Source organism: Mustela putorius, unplaced genomic scaffold (genome assembly GCF_011764305.1).
Source record: "Mustela putorius furo isolate JIRA1106 unplaced genomic scaffold, ASM1176430v1.1 tig00003846_pilon_pilon_pilon, whole genome shotgun sequence".
Lineage (NCBI taxonomy): Eukaryota > Metazoa > Chordata > Mammalia > Carnivora > Mustelidae > Mustela > Mustela putorius.
Window position 1 is genome coordinate 10,143,057 of NW_025421999.1, and position 19,508 is coordinate 10,162,564.

At 36.1% G+C, this 19,508-nt stretch overlaps 1 pseudogene; it reads left to right on the forward strand.

Annotated features, from left to right (window-relative positions):
• Positions 1–9,416: 9,416 nt before the first annotated feature.
• Positions 9,417–10,086, forward strand: LOC101691754 (annotated as a pseudogene).
• The last annotated feature ends 9,422 nt before the right edge of the window (positions 10,087–19,508 follow it).

Genomic DNA, 19,508 nt, shown 5'->3' on the forward strand with positions numbered 1-19,508 from the left:
AAAATCATAACTTTTGAATGGGAGAACCGGAATGCAATCCAGGCCTCCTGAGTCTGTATGCCACACTCTTTCATTAATACAATACTCATAGAATATTAACCTCTGGTGATTTGAGTAAACTATGAATGTAAAACGTGTACATTGAAGAATTTGTAGAATTTTCAAAACTATTTTATCCTGTTACCAAAGTTGTCATTGTTGTTTGCAAATAAGAGAATGAACACTTTTATACTATTTTACTTAATAAAAGCAAACACGCTGGGGATGCACTTTCACTTCTTTTGCTAGATGGTATCATTTTAAAGTTTGAGAGCTATGTCAAAACACTCATGTCTAAAAATAAGAACATAATGGCAACAAAATAAATCAACTTTGCAGGTTTTCACTTGAGTTCTAGAACTTTTCCATAGTTTAGAATAAGATTATGTGTTCTGTTTTTTTATTTAAAAAGATAATGTGTTTTGTTTTTATTTAGGAAACCAGCATTATATTACTGCTAATCTGCTCTATGTAAATAATAGCAACCTGCATGTTCCCTAGGGTGATCAGTCCTCTAAACCCTGGAGGAAAAAAAAAAGTGTCTCTATATTTTGCTATTAAACTGTTTGCAATCAGAATGCCATATACTTTGTATAATATAAAATTTTTGTATGGCTTTCTGGAAAATTTAAAGTAGGAAATTTGAAGAGTAAGTGAATGGAGTATGCAGAGAATAGAGTTTCCCAGAGGTAGACCCAGCAATAACAAGAAACGTGACAATTTACAGTGATCAAAAGAATAGACAGACTCCTGAGCTGTTGCAAAAAATGAAGGTCAAAAAAGTGATCAGCCAGAACCAATTTATTAAAACAGGATATTAAATTACTCCAATATTATGTAATAGAGAAAGGAATATGCACTCTTTTTAATATTTCTATATATATTATTAAAAATGTAAAGTGTTTCCTTTGGAAAAAATATAACTTCATGTGAAATAAATATGGTATTCTAGTGCATAGTTTTAATATGTGCTAATTTATTTCAGTCTAAAGAAGGTGATTCAAAAATTAGTGACTATACTGTACAGTAAGGTTTACTTAATAACATACCTATTTTAAATCTCTGTGTTGTGTGAAATACATATTGGAGCAGAAAAGTAAGATCATTGGACCTAATTAAATTAATGATATGTAAATTAATGCTTATTTTAAGTACAACGTTAACTTAAAAAAAACTGGTAATCTGAATGTCCATCAGTACAGGAATAGGTGGATAAATTATGCTACTATTACATAGAACACATTGCACTGTTTATTCTCTAGAGATACTCATCTTTATCTCCAACCTTGTCAACTTTTAATTATATCCCAGGAATGGATTGTATTTCCCATACAGCCTTATGAACAGGGTTCTCATTTAGATTCCACAATGAAAAGCACTTGTGTAATATTTTAGAAAAAGAGAGGGGGAAATCATTATTCTCTGTTGCAAGAAATAAACAGCTGAACAGATGTGAAGCATGAAGAAACTTCCACGTGAGCTTTTGTTCATAATCTGCAATTGAGATCATTGATAGGCACTTTCTGAGACTTGGGGATTTACTAATTTCTTGGAAGCTATAAAGGGTGATCATTCTTTGCCCCCTCTCCTACTGCCAACTTTTTTTAAAAAATACTTTCTTTTAGCCCATGCTCCTGCTAAAATGTATTATTTCAGCCCTTGAGGCAAAAATACAATTATACATCTTTTAAAATTAATGACTTAAATCTCTAGGTACTAACATGGAGAAAAGTTCACAAAATATCATTTCATGAAAACAAGAGAGTATTACAGAATGATAAATGTTTATTTTGTGAAATTCTGAAACTGTTTTAATAAACTGTTATCACATGGAGAAAAGTTCACAAAATATCATTTCATGAAAACAAGAGAGTATTACAGAATGATAAATGTTTATTTTGTGAAATTCTGAAACTGTTTTAATAAACTGTTATCACGAGAGGAGTCAAGATGGCGGAGAAATAGCAAGCTGAGACTGCTTCAGCTAGCCGGAGATCAGCTAGATAGCTTATCTAAAGATTGCAAACACCTGAAAATCCATCGGCAGATCGAAGAGAAGAAGAACAGCAATTCTGGAAACAGAAAAACAACCACTTTCTGAAAGGTAGGACCGGCGGAGAAGTGAATCCAAAGCGACGGGAAGATAGACCCCGGGGGGAGGGGCCGGCTCCCGGCAAGCGGCGGAGCAACCGCGCACAAAATCAGGACTTTTAAAAGTCTGTTCCGCTGAGGGACATCGCTCCAGAGGCTAAACCGGGGCGAAGCCCACGCGGGGTCAGCGTGGCCTCAGGTCCCGCAGGGTCACAGAAGGATCGGGGGTGTCTGAGTGTCGCAGAGCTTGCGGGTATTGGAACGGGAAAGCCGGCTACAGAGACAGAGCCGACAGTAAGCTCGCAGCTCCGTGTTACCTTGAACCGGTCGCAGGCTCGGTGAGCTCGGAGCGCGGCCGGAGGTCAGGCAGACGGGAGTAACTGGGCGCTGTTCTCTGAGGGCGCACTGAGGAGTGGGGCCCTGGGCTCTCGGCTCCTCCGGGCCGGAGACCAGGAGGCCGCCATTTGTATTCCCGTCCTCTGGAACTCTACGGAAAGCGCTCAGGGAACAAAAGCTCCTGAAAGCAAACCCGAGCGGATTACTCACCCCGGCCCCGGGTAAGGGCGGTGTAATTCCGCCTGGGGCAAAGACACTTGAGAATCACTACAACAGGCCCCTCCCCCAGAAGATCAACAAGAAATCCAGCCGAGACCAAGTTCACCTACCAAGGAGTGCGGTTTCAATACCAAGGAGAGCAGCAGAATTCCAGAGGAGGAGAAAGCCAAGCACGGAACTCATGGCTTTTTTCCTGTGATTTTTTTTTTTAGTCTTGCAGTTAATTTAATTTTTTCTTTTTCATTTTTTTTTTTTTCTCGCCTTCGGGTAAAAAATTTTTTTTTTAACTGTTACCTTTTTCTTTTTTAACGATTTTTTACTAGTTTATCTAATATATATATATATATATATATTTTACATTTTTCTTAGGTGTTTTCTTTTTTTAAAAATTCTTTTCTTTTCTTTTCTTTTTTTTTTCTTTTTCTTTTTTTTTTTGTTTTTTTCTTTCTTTCTTCCTTTTTGAACCTCTTTTTATCCCCTTTCTCCCCACTCACGATTTTGGATCTCTTCTAATTTGGTTAAAGCATATTTTCCTGGGGTTGTTGCCACCCTTTTAGTATTTTACTTGCCCCTTCATTTACTCTTATCTTGACAAAATGACAAGACGTAAAAATTCAACACAAAAAAAAGAACAAGAGGCAGTACCGAAGGCTAGGGACCTAATCAATACAGACATCGGTAATATGTCAGATCTAGAGTTCAGAATGACAATTCTCAAGGTTCTAGCCGGGCTCGAAAAAGGCATGGAAGATATTAGAGAAACCCTCTCGAGAGATATAAAAGCCCTTTCTGGAGAAATAAAAGAACTAAAATCTAACCAAGGTGAAATCAAAAAAGCTATTAATGAGGTGCAATCAAAAATGGAGGCTCTAACTGCTAGGATAAATGAGGCAGAAGAAAGAATTAGTGATATAGAAGACCAAATGACAGAGAATAAAGAAGCTGAGCAAAAGAGGGACAAACAGCTACTGGACCACGAGGGGAGAATTCGAGAGATAAGTGACACCCATAAGACGAAACAACATTAGAATAATTGGGATTCCAGAAGAAGAAGAAAGTGAGAGGGGAGCAGAAGGTATACTGGAGAGAATTATTGGGGAGAATTTCCCCAATATGGCAAAGGGAACGAGCATCAAAATTCAGGAGGTTCAGAGAATGCCCCTCAAAATCAATAAGAATAGGCCCACACCCCGTCACCTAATAGTAAAATTTACAAGTCTCAATGACAAAGAGAAAATCCTGAAAGCAGCCCGGGAAAAGAAGTCTGTAACATACAATGGTAAAAATATTAGATTGGCAGCTGACTTATCCACAGAGACCTGGCAGGCCAGAAAGAGCTGGCATGATATTTTCAGAGCACTAAACGAGAAAAAACATGCAGCCAAGAATACTATATCCAGCTAGGCTATCATTGAAAATAGAAGGAGAGATTAAAAGCTTCCAGGACAAACAACAACTGAAAGAATTTGCAAATACCAAACCAGCTCTACAGGAAATATTGAAAGGGGTCCTCTAAGCAAAGAGAGAGCCTACAAGTGGTAGATCAGAAAGGAACAGAGACCATATACAGTAACAGTCGCCTTACAGGCAATACAATGGCACTAAATTCATATCTCTCAATAGTTACCCTGAATGTGAATGGGCTAAATGCCCCTGTCAAAAGACACAGGGTATCAGAATGATAAAAAAAACAAAAACCCATCTATATGTTGCCTCCAAGAAACACATTTTAAGCCCGAAGACACCTCCAGATTTAAAGTGAGGGGGTGGAAAAGAATTTACCATGCTAATGGACATCAGAAGAAAGCAGGAGTGGCAATCCTTATATCAGATCAATTAGATTTTAAGCCAAAGACTATAATAAGAGATGAGGAAGGACACTATATCATACTCAAAGGGTCTGTCCAACAAGAAGATTTAACAATTTTAAATATCTATGCCCCCAATGTGGGAGCAGCCAACTATATAAACCAATTAATAACAAAATCAAAGAAACACATCAACAATAATACAATGATAGTAGGGGACTTTAACACTCCCCTCACTGAAATGGACAGGTCATCCAAGCAAAAGATCAGCAAGGAAATAAAGGCCTTAAATGACACACTGGACCTGATGGACATCACAGATATATTCAGAATATTTCATCCCAAAGCAACAGAATACACATTCTTCTCTAGTGCACATGGAACATTCTCCAGAATAGATCACATCCTCGGTCCTAAATCAGGACTCAACCGGTATCAAAAGATTGGGATCATTCCCTGCATATTTTCAGACCACAATGCTCTAAAGCTAGAACTCAACCACAAAAGGAAGTTTGGAAAGAACCCAAATACATGGAGACTAAACAGTATCCTTCTAAAGAATGAATGGGTCAACCGGGAAATTAAAGAAGAATTGAAAAAAATCATGGAAACAAATGATAATGAAAATACAACGGTTCAAAATCTGTGGGACACAACGAAGGCAGTCCTGAGAGGAAAATATATAGCGGTACAAGCCTTTCTCAAGAAACAAGAAAGGTCTCAGGTACACAACCTAACCCTACACCTAAAGGAGCTGGAGAAAGAACAAGAAAGAAACCCTAAGCCCAGCAGGAGAAGAGAAATCATAAAGATCAGAGCAGAAATCAATGAAATAGAAACCAAAAAAACAATAGAACAAATCAACGAAACTAGGAGCTGGTTCTTTGAAAGAATTAATAAAATTGATAAACCCCTGGCCCAACTTATCAAAAAGAAAAGAGAAAGGACCCAAATAAATAAAATCATGAATGAAGAGGAGAGATCACAACTAACACCAAAGAAATACAAACCATTATAAGAACATACTATGAGCAACTCTATGGCAATAAATTTGACAATCTGGAAGAAATGGATGCATTCCTAGAAACATATAAACTACCACAACTGAACCAGGAAGAAATAGAAAGCCTGAACAGACCCATAACCAGTAAGGAGATTGAAACAGTCATTAAAAATCTCCAGACAAACAAAAGCCCAGGGCCAGACGGCTTCCCGGGGGAATTCTACCAAACATTCAAAGAAGAACTAATTCCTATTCTCCTGAAACTGTTCCAAAAAATAGAAATGGAAGGAAAACTTCCAAACTCATTTTATGAGGCCAGCATCACCTTGATCCCAAAACCAGACAAGGATCCCACCAAAAAAGAGAGCTATAGACCGATATCCTTGATGAACACAGATGCGAAAATACTCAACAAAATACTAGCCAATAGGATTCAACAGTACATTAAAAAGATTATTCACCACGACCAAGTGGGATTTATTCCAGGGCTTCAAGGTTGGTTCAACATCCGCAAATCAGTCAATGTGATACAACACATCAATAAAAGAAAGAACAAGAACCATATGATACTCTCAATAGATGCTGAAAAAGCATTTGACAAAGTACAACATCCCTTCCTGATCAAAACTCTTCAAAGTGTAGGGATAGAGGGCACATACCTCAATATCATCAAAGCCATCTATAAGAAACCAACCGCAAATATCATTCTCAATGGAGAAAAACTGAAAGCTTTTCCGCTAAGGTCAGGAACACGGCAGGGATGTCCATTATCACCACTGCTATTCAACATCGTACTAGAGGTCCTAGCCTCAGCAATCAGACAACAAAAGGAAATTAAAGGCATCCAAATCGGCAAAGAAGAAGTCAAATTATCACTCTTCGCAGATGATATGATACTATATGTGGAAAACCCAAAAGACTCCACTCCAAAACTGCTAGAACTTATACAGGAATTCAGTAAAGTGTCAGGATATAAAATCAATGCACAGAAATCAGTTGCATTTCTCTACACCAACAGCAAGACAGAAGAAAGAGATATTAAGGAGTCAATCCCATTTACAATTGCATCCAAAACCATAAGATACCTAGGAATAAACCTAACCAAAGAGGCACAGAATCTATACTCAGAAAACTATAAAGTACTCATGAAAGAAATTGAGGAAGACACAAAGAAATGGAAAAATGTTCCATGCTCCTGGATTGGAAGAATAAATATTGTGAAAATGTCTATGCTACCTAAAGCAATCTACACATTTAATGCAATTCCTATCAAAGTACCATCCATCTTTTTCAAAGAAATGGAACAAATAATTCTAAAATTTATATGGAACCAGAAAAGACCTCGAATAGCCAAAGGGATATTGAAAAAGAAAGCCAACGTTGGTGGCATCACAATTCCGGACTTCAAGCTCTATTACAAAGCTGTCATCATCAAGACAGCATGGTACTGGCACAAAAACAGACACATAGATCAATGGAACAGAATAGAGAGCCCAGAAATAGACCCTCAAATCTATGGTCACCTAATCTTCGACAAAGCAGGAAAGAATGTCCAATGGAAAAAAGACAGCCTTTTCAATAAATGGTGCTGGGAAAATTGGACAGCCACATGCAGAAAAATGAAATTGGACCATTTCCTTACACCACACACAAAAATAGACTCAAAATGGATGAAGGACCTCAATGTACGAAAGGAATCCATCAAAATCCTTGAGGAGAACACGGGGAGCAACCTCTTCGACCTCTGCCGCAGCAACATCTTCCTAGGAACAACGCAAAAGGCAAGGGAAGCAAGGGAAAAAATGAACTACTGGGATTTCATCAAGATCAAAAGCTTTTGCACAGCAAAGGAAACAGTTAACAAAGTCAAAAGACAACTGACAGAATGGGAGAAGATATTTGCAAACGACATATCAGATAAAGGACTAGTGTCCAGAATCTATAAAGAACTTAGCAAACTCAACACCCAAAGAACAAATAATCCAATCAAGAAATGGGCAGAAGACATGAACAGACATTTCTGCAAAGAAGACATCCAGATGGCGAACAGACACATGAAAAAGTGCTCCATATCACTCGGCATCAGGGAAATACAAATCAAAACCACAATGAGATATCACCTCACACCAGTCAGAATGGCTAAAATCAACAAGTCAGGAAATGACAGATGCTGGCGAGGATGCGGAGAAAGGGGAACCCTCCTACACTGTTGGTGGGAATGCAAGCTGGTGCAGCCACTCTGGAAAACAGCATGGAGGTTCCTCAAAATGTTGAAAATAGAACTGCCCTATGACCCAGCAATTGCACTATTGGGTATTTACCCTAAAGATACAAATGTAGTGATCCAAAGGGACACATGCACCCGAATGTTTATAGCAGCAATGTCCACAATAGCCAAACTATGGAAAGAACCTAGATGTCCATCAACAGATGAATGGATCAAGAAGATGTGGTATATATACACAATGGAATACTATGCAGCCATCAAAAGAAATGAAATCTTGCCATTTGCAACAACATGGATGGAACTAGAGCGTATCATGCTTAGCGAAATAAGTCAAGCAGAGAAAGACAACTATCATATGATCTCCCTGATATGAGGAAGTGGTGATGCAACATGGAGGCTTAAGTGGGTAGAAGAAGAATAAATGAAACAAGATGGGATTGGGAGGGAGACAAACCATAAGTGACTCTTAATCTCACAAAACAAACTGAGGGTTGCTGGGGGGAGGGGGTTTGGGAGAAGGGGGTGGGATTATGGACATTGGGGAGGGTATGTGCTTTGGTGAGTGCTGTGAAGTGTGTAAACCTGGTGATTCACAGACCTGTACCCCTGGGGATAAAAATATATGTTTATAAAAAATAAAAAATTAAAAAAAAAAAAATAAATAAACTGTTATCACAAAATCTGTTGATATTATGAAACATGTTTACATGAGCATAGATATGTAAGATGTTTAAGAGGCAAAACAATAACCTCTATGAATCTCAAAATCATATAACTTGATAAAACACACATTTAATTTTTAATAATTATTATAGTGAAAATATTAGTAAAACTAAAATTTTTAAAGATTAGTCTACATTTTATGAAAATGTTACTTGCTTATAATAGATTAAAGTAATTTTTTTAAAGATTTTATTTATTTATTTATTTGACAGAGAGAGATCACAAGTAGGCAGAGAGGCAGGCAGAGAGAGAGGAGGAAGCAGGCTCCCCGCTGAGCAGAGAGCCCGATGCGGGGCTCGATCCCAGGATGCTGGGATCATGACCTGAGCCGAAGGCAGAGGCTTTAACCCTCTGAGCCACCCAGATGCCCTCTAGATTAAATTGTTTTAATTGTGTCAGGGCACATAGTTTTTCTAGTTTATGAACAGGTTTGCTCTTTCTGCTCTCCACATCTATTTACCCTTCTTTTCTGTAGTTTTACCTTGATTGTCAATTCTGTATTTACCACTCTTACACAGTTCATATACTTTAGAAAAGTAGAAAAGTAGACACCAGTACCAACTTCAGGATTAGTCCCTAGTTGGCTTAGTTTAGGGTGATTGATATAAGAAGCTTAATTCAAGCAAATGAATAAAATCTATAAAATGTATTTTTGCATACTGAAACATAATTTCCCACTCTTCAAATGTTTCTGGGAGACACTTTATCTTTCTGTGTGATAGAAAGCTGGAAGTCTATAGAGCCTGGAAATTTCTGGAAGCCATTTTATAAGTTTGAGAAAAAACAATAATAAAAAAAAAAACTGAACTTCATTAAGACAGACAAATAAGTCTCCTCTTGTGCTCTCATGTTAATGGCAGGTGGCATGTGCTGAGGGGGACACAAATAACCATTGCTGACACAGGGTGAGTCTCCCTGCCTGCCCCATTTCCTCTTGCTGTTAGTACTGGAGCTAGCCAGCATGTCCAGCATGTCCATAGCACTACCCATTCACTCACAAACCAGCTGACCTCAGGGGGTCAATCAGTCTGGCGACAAGTACATCCAGGAGATCAAGCCCCTCACCCTGGAGGAAACCATCAACCTTTACGCTCTTACCGATTATGCTTTTGGTACAAGGAGTATTTCTAAGAGAAGGACAGCTCTGCTGCACCCAGATTTCAGTGCATGAGGGAGGAATTTGATAAAATTGGAATGAGAAGGACTACAGAAGGGATTCTGCTTGTACATGGCTATCTCATGTGTTACTGCTAAAGCTAAGAACAACTTTCTTCAAATTACCTGGTGGTGAACTCAAGCTGGAGGAGATGAAGTTGAAGGACTAAAGTACTTAATGACAAAAATCATCAAGATGGAGCCCTGCAGGACTAGATCACTGATAACTGCTTTGGTAACTGGTGGAGACCAAAATTTGAATCTCCTCATTATCCATATATTCCTGCACATATTACAAAACCCAATGAACATTAAGTTGTTTTTGGTTCAAATTCAAGGGAGAGCCTTGTACACAGACCTAAAAATTACAAGCTGGTAGCTGTTAAAATTGTTGTTAAAATTATATGATAATGCACCAGGATTTAGGCCCATCTAGTTTCAGACTCCCTCAGCTTCTGAGCAGGTTCAATTTTATGGACAACTGAATTGTTGTACAGTGGAGAAGTAAAAGAAGTCATCTCTGTGAGCACAGATAAATGATGTAGAATAAACATGGTAGGAAAGGTTGTCATTTGTTTTGTTTTGTTTTGTGTGTGTGGTTTTTTTTTTTTTAATTTTTATCTCTTTCTCAATCCCTAAATTGCAACCTACTTTCTTCTGTTATTTGAATAATAAAGTTGATATGAAGAACTAGATAGTGGTGTAAACAAATGTGATGATAATTTTTAATTTACTTTTGGCTCTACTCATACTTTTTTGTACAACATTAAAGAACATGGACTTATTTGTATTTTCTTAAATTTCACATTTAACTTGTAAAATTCTCTAAGAAAAGAAGAAATTGTAACTTGTAAAATTCTCTAAGAAAAGAAAGACAAACAAAATAGGTCTCTAACGATAGGAGTGAATCATCAGATCAAACCTTCTGTACGTCATCCTAACTCTGCAATAATTTTTGCATATTCTTAAAGTCAATGTGAGTCCTATATTCTTATACTTGTAAATGAAAAACTCCTAAAAAACACAAAATAAGTGATTAATCTTAATGTGTGGACTTGGGTAACCTAATGATATATTCTTTCAGGTTGGGAGGTTAGAAATATTTCTAAAATGTATTAAAATTATTTCCTGTGGTAATGATTAACTCACAGTATTTGCCTTCTAAGGGTATAGTTTAGGAGATTAGAAGTAAAATGCAGCTTTTGGATTATATTTTTATATTTCAGTACTATAATGGCAAATATTGGTGGAAATGTGAGAAATAGGTTTCTTCAATTATAATAGTGGGAAAGTTAGTTTAAAAATCCATTCTTGAGGCCATTCTGACAGTATTTCATCAAACTGAATTTGCACACATCACGGGATCTAAGAACAACTCCTGAGTTTGTATTTCAGAGAAATCATCATATAGGAATTCTCATTAAGGATGATGCAACATATGTGAAGATGCTCATTATATCAATAACTGAATTATATTGTATCAGATTATTGGAGACAATCTAAATTTTGAATGGGTAAATATGAGATAGATATACACCATGGAATAGAGTTAAAAGCAATAAACTAGGCTATACAGAACCTAAAAATAGTGCTTAGTGGAAACATTTGGAAACAAAATAAAACCTAAGGTGAGTACTCACTATGTAAATCTGTATAAATTTGTATAAATTAACAATAAATATATCTTCAAAAGCACATGTTTTTAAAAGCTACATACAAACCCAAAAGTCCATATCCCACGGCCTAAAACTATTTCCTATAGACAGGATGGTAGAGTGAGAGTGGAGAGTGGGGAAAAAGAAAACAAAATGTATCAGTAAGGGTAATAACATGGGGTTCTGCATAAACTAATAATATGTCCCCGTGAAGCAAGAAGAATGATTAACTCAAACTTTGTCCAGGCTCCAAGTATAATAATAGTATTAAAGTAACATACCTTGAGAATCAGACTTTTGTTTTTGTTTTAAAGATTTTATTTATTTATTTGACAGATCACAAGTAGGCAGAGAGACAGGCAAGGGGGCGGGGGGGTGGAGAGCCTATGCGGGGCTTAATCCCAGGACAGACCCTGGGATCATGACCTGAGCAGAGGTTTATCCTCCGAGCCACCCAGGCACCCCTGTTTTGTCTTTTATTTTGTTTTGTTTTGTTTTTAAGATTTTATTTATTTGAGAGGAGCAAGAGCAGGGTCAGAGACAAAGTGAGAGGAAGAAGCAGAGTCCCCCGCTGAGTGGGCACCCTGACCCAAGGCTCAATCCCAGGATCTTGGGATCATGATTGAGCCATCCAGGTACTCTGAAAATCAGGAATTTAAATTTAGCCTTATTTGACATCAAACTTGCTTATTTCATTGCCCTACATTGTTCCTAATATAAATCTCATTTAATTCATTCAAAAAATAATTTTAAAATAATATCACGATAACTGTATTGAGACAGAAAGGGTCTTTTCAAAACATCACTGAATAAGTAATTCAATATCCCTGAAAGGCTAGGATTCAAAGCTGGCAATCATAAGAGTGATCTATCACAGTCAGAATGTTGGGAATTACTGGGTTGTAGGGTTAGCAATGAAAACATACTTTGCAGAGATTTATTATGGGATTTCAATTTGATTTGCCCCAGGCTATTAATGGTAACAAAGCTCTGTTTCCACATATCCAGGGGCTTTACGGTCAGCAATATATCATTATTTCTCCCACTTTTATATTCTTCAATTTGTCTAGACCTCAGTAGGGTCACAAATGTGGCTGTGAATGTCTATGTCTTCTGTGACTTACATTTTTTAAATAAATAGATAAGCATACTTACTATAATGTGGTAAATACAAAGGAAAAAAAAAAAACTTTTAGAAGTTTTTTTAAAATTGCCTGATTATAATTTGAGCATTTTACAGATAGAATTTTGAAGTCAATTATTATCATCTCAGATAAAGTTTAAAAAGGCACTATTAGAATGTCTCCAATATTCATGAATTTTAATCCTTGTCATATCAGTTATTCACTGTTGCATAAAAAGCTACACAAAAATTAATAGATTAAAACAATATTTTGCTTTAGCCCAGATATCTTAAATTTTATCAGGTGCTGTTTCTTTTATCAATGCGTACCAAGCTGGGGCAGTTCCTAGTATGTGGTAACCCAAGGACCCGTTTTCAAAGCGCCTCACTGATACCTAGAAGCTTGGTGCTGGTACTCAGCTGCAAACAGGTGGAGTATAATTTAGAAGTACCACTTCCTCTTCATGTCGCCTTCTCCATGACTGAGCATACAAACAACAGAAAAAAAAAAGCAATGGCTTTTTTTCTGACATAGTGTTGGGATTCATAAAATACCCCTTCACCATATTCTATTGGTTATGGTTACCTGCAAAATCCTACCAGTTTAAAGGAGAGGAAAACATATATCACACAATCATGGGTGAGTTTTAAGGTTCTGCAAGACTGAAAAGGGAAATATTGCTTCAAAAATATATTTCAAATGTTTCAAAAAATTAATTCTGCCCTTTTATATTATAATGGCTAAGATCTGTGAATTAGAAATGTTAAAAGTTGACACATTTTCCTTGTTATCTATCTCAAAAGAAGAGTTTGCAATATTTTACTTTTAAATATGATATTTTGCTCTAGAAATATTTGTTGTTATTCAGCAGATTTAGACATTTTCTTCTAAGTTTTCCATTTTTAATTTTTTATGACTGAAATGGGAGGTTTTGTCCCTTTAAGATGCTGTATTCATTTTATTTTTATTTGTAATCTTGGATTAAATATCTGCAACTGAGACCATAATTTCCCTTTATATAATGTTCTTTCCCTACTCTGGAATCGAGTTTATGATGGGTGTTAATTGTAGCTGGTTAATAATTGTAGATAGTTATTATTATGTATTTGAAATCATTTAATAACAATAAGACTCTTCGATTTTTTTCATTCACTTTGTGTCAGCCCTTGGTAAGTTTTTATCTTTAGGGATCTTTCCATTTTCTCTACATTTTCATGTATGTTATTATGGAGATATTAATAATATCCTCTATTTTTTTCAATAACTCTAGATTCTGTATTTATACCCATTTTTCAATTTTTGGCATGGTTATTTGTGCTTACTATTTTATTTTATTGTCATATTGGTTTGAATTTTTATAAATAGTATGATACATTTCACAGAAACAATTTGTTTGCTGATTCTGTTTTACATTTTCACTTTATTACCCCATATTCTTCTTATAATTGTGCCTTTCTTTCTACATTTAGTAGATATAATTTGTTGTTCTAGTTTACCTTGCACATCTCTCAATTTTTTCCTTTGTAATATATCATCAGACAACATTAGTATGTGCATTCAAACTGAGAAATGTTATTTTTTCTAGAGAATAGAATCATATATTACTATGAAATATTCCTCTTTATAGTATTTCTTTTTTGCTGTTGATTCACTGTGCTTAATATTAACATAGTTACACAGACTATATTTTGTTTAGCAATTGCGATGTTAGCACAGAGAATTTCGTATGGCCAAGTTAATAAAATAATGGCATCTTTTAGAACCAGATACAATTTTAAAATTAAGAATTTAATATTGTCATAATACTTTTAACTAAATTACAGGTTTTATTTCAATTTCTCCAGATTTTCCACTAATGCCTTTTTCAGTTTCAGGATCTAATCTAAGATACTACAGTGCAATCATTTTCTATGACTCCTTATTTTCCTTCTAAGTAGACAAATGACAGTCTAGTTTTGGTTCATTTTTATTTCTAGTTGCAGTATTTCATGGTCCCAAACTAAAATCCATCTCCTTTCTCACCCCTTCAAGCCCTATGCTGTAATTTTTATACTCCCACTCCTGCAAAGCTGTCGAAAGTATTCATCCTCTTGTCTGTTAAGCTTTCTGTTCTGGTTCCTCTTTTATGTCCATCGTTTGGACTTTGGCTAGGTGATATTTTACAACACTGATAATTCTTTCATGTGTTCTAGGTGTTCTCAATGGGAGAGTGTCTGCAAAGCACGTGCCTTCCATTAATCAAAGTTGAAATATCTAACAGTTTTATAAGTAATCAAAACTGAGTTGTTGGAGTTACTCTATGGTCAGCATCCCTTTCATCTTTCAAGCAGTTAGGACTATTAAGCAACATATGTGCATTCTCTCTTCTCTACTGAGATTCTATCTACACTGTATGACTAACTCATAGCATGCTAAAAGCAAAAGACTAAGTTTGAGCTTATTTTCCCTCTATGTGCTTTCCATATACACATAATGTATATAGTGTATATATTTTCTATGCTAAAATAAAAGTACCCTCTTCTGATATGCCAAAAGTATAAACAAATATTCATCATTCAGCAGATATATTTTTTAGTACCTACTGTTCTACCATGCATTGGATATAACTCAAATGTGGGATTGGGAATTTCAGAAAAAAAATATAAATAATTGTAATAATACATTTATGGGCAAAAGTAGAATTATACAATATGTTCAAAATGGGGGGCTATAAAAGGAATAGAGGGTTGGCACTTTTCATAGTTTCTGTTCAGGAGCCAAGTATACCCTTGCCCCATCTGGGGTATTTAGTGAAATGTGTTTTAGTAGTTTGATAAAGATGGCATGGGAAGAAGAGAACATAGGATAAAATCATAAAGCAAAAGCAGCAAATGTCAAATGGACAAGGCTCTTATGTAGCAAAAAATACAGAGAGGAAAAAATGTCTTGTCTTACTAAATCATCTTCTTTCACTACACCATGTGTCTTTCTGGAACATAAATTGCCAAGTTAGACTAGCAAAAGAACTCAACTCTGTGTCATGTAACTGAAATCACTCAGTGCAGATAAATATTACTTGTATTGAGAAACAAGGCAGAAGATCACAGGGAAGAGAGGAAAAAATGAAATGGGATGAAACCAGAGAGGGAGACAAACCATAAGAGACTCTTAATCTCAGGAAACAAACTGAGGGTTGGCGGAGTGAAGGGGTTGGTGAGAGGCATGGGTGGCTGGATGATAGACATTGGGGAGGGTATGTGTTATGGTGAGCACTGTGAATTGTGTAAGACTGATGAATCACAGACCTGTACCCCCTGAAACAAACAATACATTAAATGTTATTTTAAAAAAAGGAAGAAAGAACGAAAGAGTGATAGGTGCGATACTGAATGATGTACTATAATTGGCGATTCTCTCTCATTACTATGGGCTTCCTTTGAAGTAGCTTAATAATGATGGGCTTAGACCTGACTCATCTTCAACTCAGAAATCAATTACTTCTATTTACTAGTTTGTAAAAACTGTATTTTAAGGTGTCCTGTCAGATTAGACACACTTGTTTGGTTTCCAAAAATAAGATGCTATAAAATATAATAAAAGAGCACTTGAAGCAGTTTAGTAAGTAAACAATATTTAAGATTAAAAAAAGATATTATTGGAAAATGTAGAGCATTCAACATAGCTCATCACTTGTGATCTATAAAGTCAAATTAAATAATAAGCATATAGGTTATATTCAATGACATCAAAATTTGTGATGTCTCTTGAGAACTCACTATCTTTAAAAACTAGTCTTGCAATGAAGTATTATCCAGAGTTATGAAAGAGGGTGAGCCTATACTATTAGTGAGATATTTTGTTACACTGTTTCATCACTAATGTTTTCAGGGATATTAACTCCAAAATATCAGTATAAGATACAACTTATGGAAATGAGCCAGCATCACAGTAAACAAAATAATTGGAGAAGATATGGCATATTTATTTGTGACACAATAACTGTCCAGAGTATTTTAATATGATTTCTTTTATCAAACCAGGACAGATCAGTGAATGTAATCCCAGAAATGCCTTTGGTTTTAGGAAAAAAATAAAATAAAATAAAATAATAATAATAATGTAATCTTTCTTTTGTTTAAAAAAGTCAATGCTAAGTGCTATAAAAAAGACAGCACAGGGGCGCGTGGGTGGCTCAGTGGGTTAAAGCCTCTGCCTTTGGCTCGGGTCATGATCCCAGGTCCTGGGATCGAGCCCCGCATCGGGCTCTCTACTCAGCAGCGAGCCTGCTTCTTCCTCTCTCTCTCTCTGCCTACTTCTGATCTCTGTCTGTCAAATAAATAAATAAAATTAAAAAAAAAAAAGCACAGCTTTGTAGGATCTCAAAGTGTTTTATTTTTAATAAATAGATTTTATTAATCTTTTCTAAGTAAAAACTAAAAAAGAAAAAAAACTTACTGAGAGAAAAATAATTTGCATGTGCTCCAGTGCCATCCACAAAATGCCTCAGCAGTACTCATTTATGGGCCAAATAAGATGCCTGACTCTCTCACACTTCGGGCACTTAAATGATTTTTGAAAACAAACAAAAAAGAAAGTGGTAGCTTGAGAATATCAAGCTCACTCAAATCACAGTCACCAAAGTCACTCAAGTCACCATATAAATGTTTCCTTGCACCCTCAACCCTTATGAGGATTTTTTGCTCCCATCCTCCTACTCAGAAGAATGGCAAGCTTTCTTTCCAAACATATTCTTTATTCCCATCTCAATCCATCTCACTGAGCCCCACATATATATCCCCACATATCCCAGTAAACTCCATCTTCTAGGTGCGTGTGTGCGCAAACACACACACACACACAACACCCAATTCTCAAGACTGCTTCGCCAATAGTTCCTTAGATACTGAGCAGGTGATACTAACTTCTACTGCAGAGAAAAGAAATAAAATAGAAGCTATGAGACTTGCAGTGATACTTCCTGTCACCTAATTTAAAGTAATAATAGTATGTTTGTGTGTGGTAAACAGGAAAATGACATCTAAGAGATACCCACTACCTCATTGTCACAAGCTATGAATATGTTACTTTACATGGCAAAATAGACTTTGTAGATGAGATTAGATGGAATTCAAGAAGGAGTGATTATCTAGGTGGACTCAGTCTAATCAGAATTTTTTCATTCTGAGGTTAGAGACAGATGTTACTGTGATATGGTTAGATAGAAGTAACGCTGCTGGTTTGGAAGGAGAAAGAGAATCATGAGCCAAGGACTGTGGCAGTCTCTAGAAGCTGGAGAAAGCAAGAAAATGGATTCTTCCCTAGAACTTCTATGAAGGAATAGTCCTACAGACACATTGATTTTAGCCCAGTGAGACTGCCAGATTTCTAAGCTAAAAGGCCAGAAAATAATCAACTTGTGCTGTTTTCATCCATTAAATTTGTGATAATTTGTTATAGCAGTGTTATAAAACTAATACAGTGGATATACACATATCTATATTTATATTTGTATATATACTATATAGTATATTTATACTATTTTAGTATATTAGTATATATATACTTATATATATACTAACCCTACATATTCATGGCAGAAAAATACACACACACACAAACACACACACACACACATACACATACACATAAGAAGTATAGTAAGACATTTGAAATGATATGCATTCACTTATTAGTGGTTATTTGTGATAGGCGAGGTCAGAGAGGTTGTTAATAAAGATAAAGGGAAACCTAGCTTTGTCAGTAATGTTCCAACTTAAAATTCTTCTAAATTCTAAAATACCATTTTTAAAGAATAATGTCTCTTGGGAACTCTTGGGTGGCTCAGTTAGTTAACTGCCTGCCTTTGGCTCAGCTCATGACCCCAGAGCTCTGGAATCAAGTCCCACATTGGGCCCCTTGCTCAGCAGGGAGTTTGCTTCTTCCTCCACCTGCCGCTCCTCCTATTTGTACGCTCTCTCTCAAATCTGATAAATAAATATATAAATAATAGTAGATAGATAAATCTTTAAAATTTTTAAACAATAATATTTCTTGGATAATGAATGTAACAAATTAATTACAGTCTTTACAAGAAGAAAGTTGTAGGGGACAGAAGGAAATCAATGTAATTGAGAAAATTTGCTTGCAAAACTGCTGCACGCATCATCCTTTTTGCCTATTTCCACTCTTCTGGGTGTTCAGTGGTGATCTGGGCCCCCAAGGTGAATATGGATCTAAACTTAGTAAATTAACTGTTTGTGTGGATGATACCAGCACTCACATCATAGTAGTACCTAAATTCTAGATTATTATCGTTAGAGTAAGCCATTAGATAGGTTCTGATAGGATGCCTGCTTAATGGCCAGGAGACAGGAAGTCATGGACAACCATGAGGCAGTTAGAGGCCTGTCCTGGCAGCACTCCAAAACAAAGCCACAAGAAACCTAATCAAACCAGATGGGCCCAAGATGGCCAACAAAGTAGGCCAAAGTTTACATTATCCCTTCATTATACCACATAAACATACTAAAATCTCTTTCCTCTGGGTGCCATGACAGGAATCCCCTAACCAAATAAGAAATTAAAAGCAAAAAACCCTGCTTCCAAGAAATCCATGCCTCAAGAAAAGAATATTCCACCCCTTTGTTACCAACTGTCAATAAAAGACAGGAACCTAAACCTCAGTGGGCACAGCTCTTGCAGGAGCTCACTTTCTCTTACATCTCAAGAGTCTACTTTCTCTTTGCAATGAAACTTCTAGCTATGCTTTTCTCTGACTTGTCCTTCAGCTATTTCCTGCAGCAAACTCAAGAATCTAGTATTCGTCAGCAGTTGAAATGCCAAGGCCTCAGAAGTCGCCCAGTTTCTGGTAACATGATGACAGTTAAATCAGTTAATAGTATCTACTGCCGAAGTGTTAATTATTTTATTATTATTATTATTATTATTTACTACATACAATCATGGATGGAGATCCTCATTTCTGTGCATTCTGATATCTCATTTAGATTAAACCCTAAGATCTTTTGTGGTTTTGATTATATGAAACTTTTCTTAGTTTTAGCAAATCTGTCTCACACCCACTACTTTTACCACTAATTCCAAATTGAATATTCTCCACTAATTGTAGTTTCTACACATAATTATGTA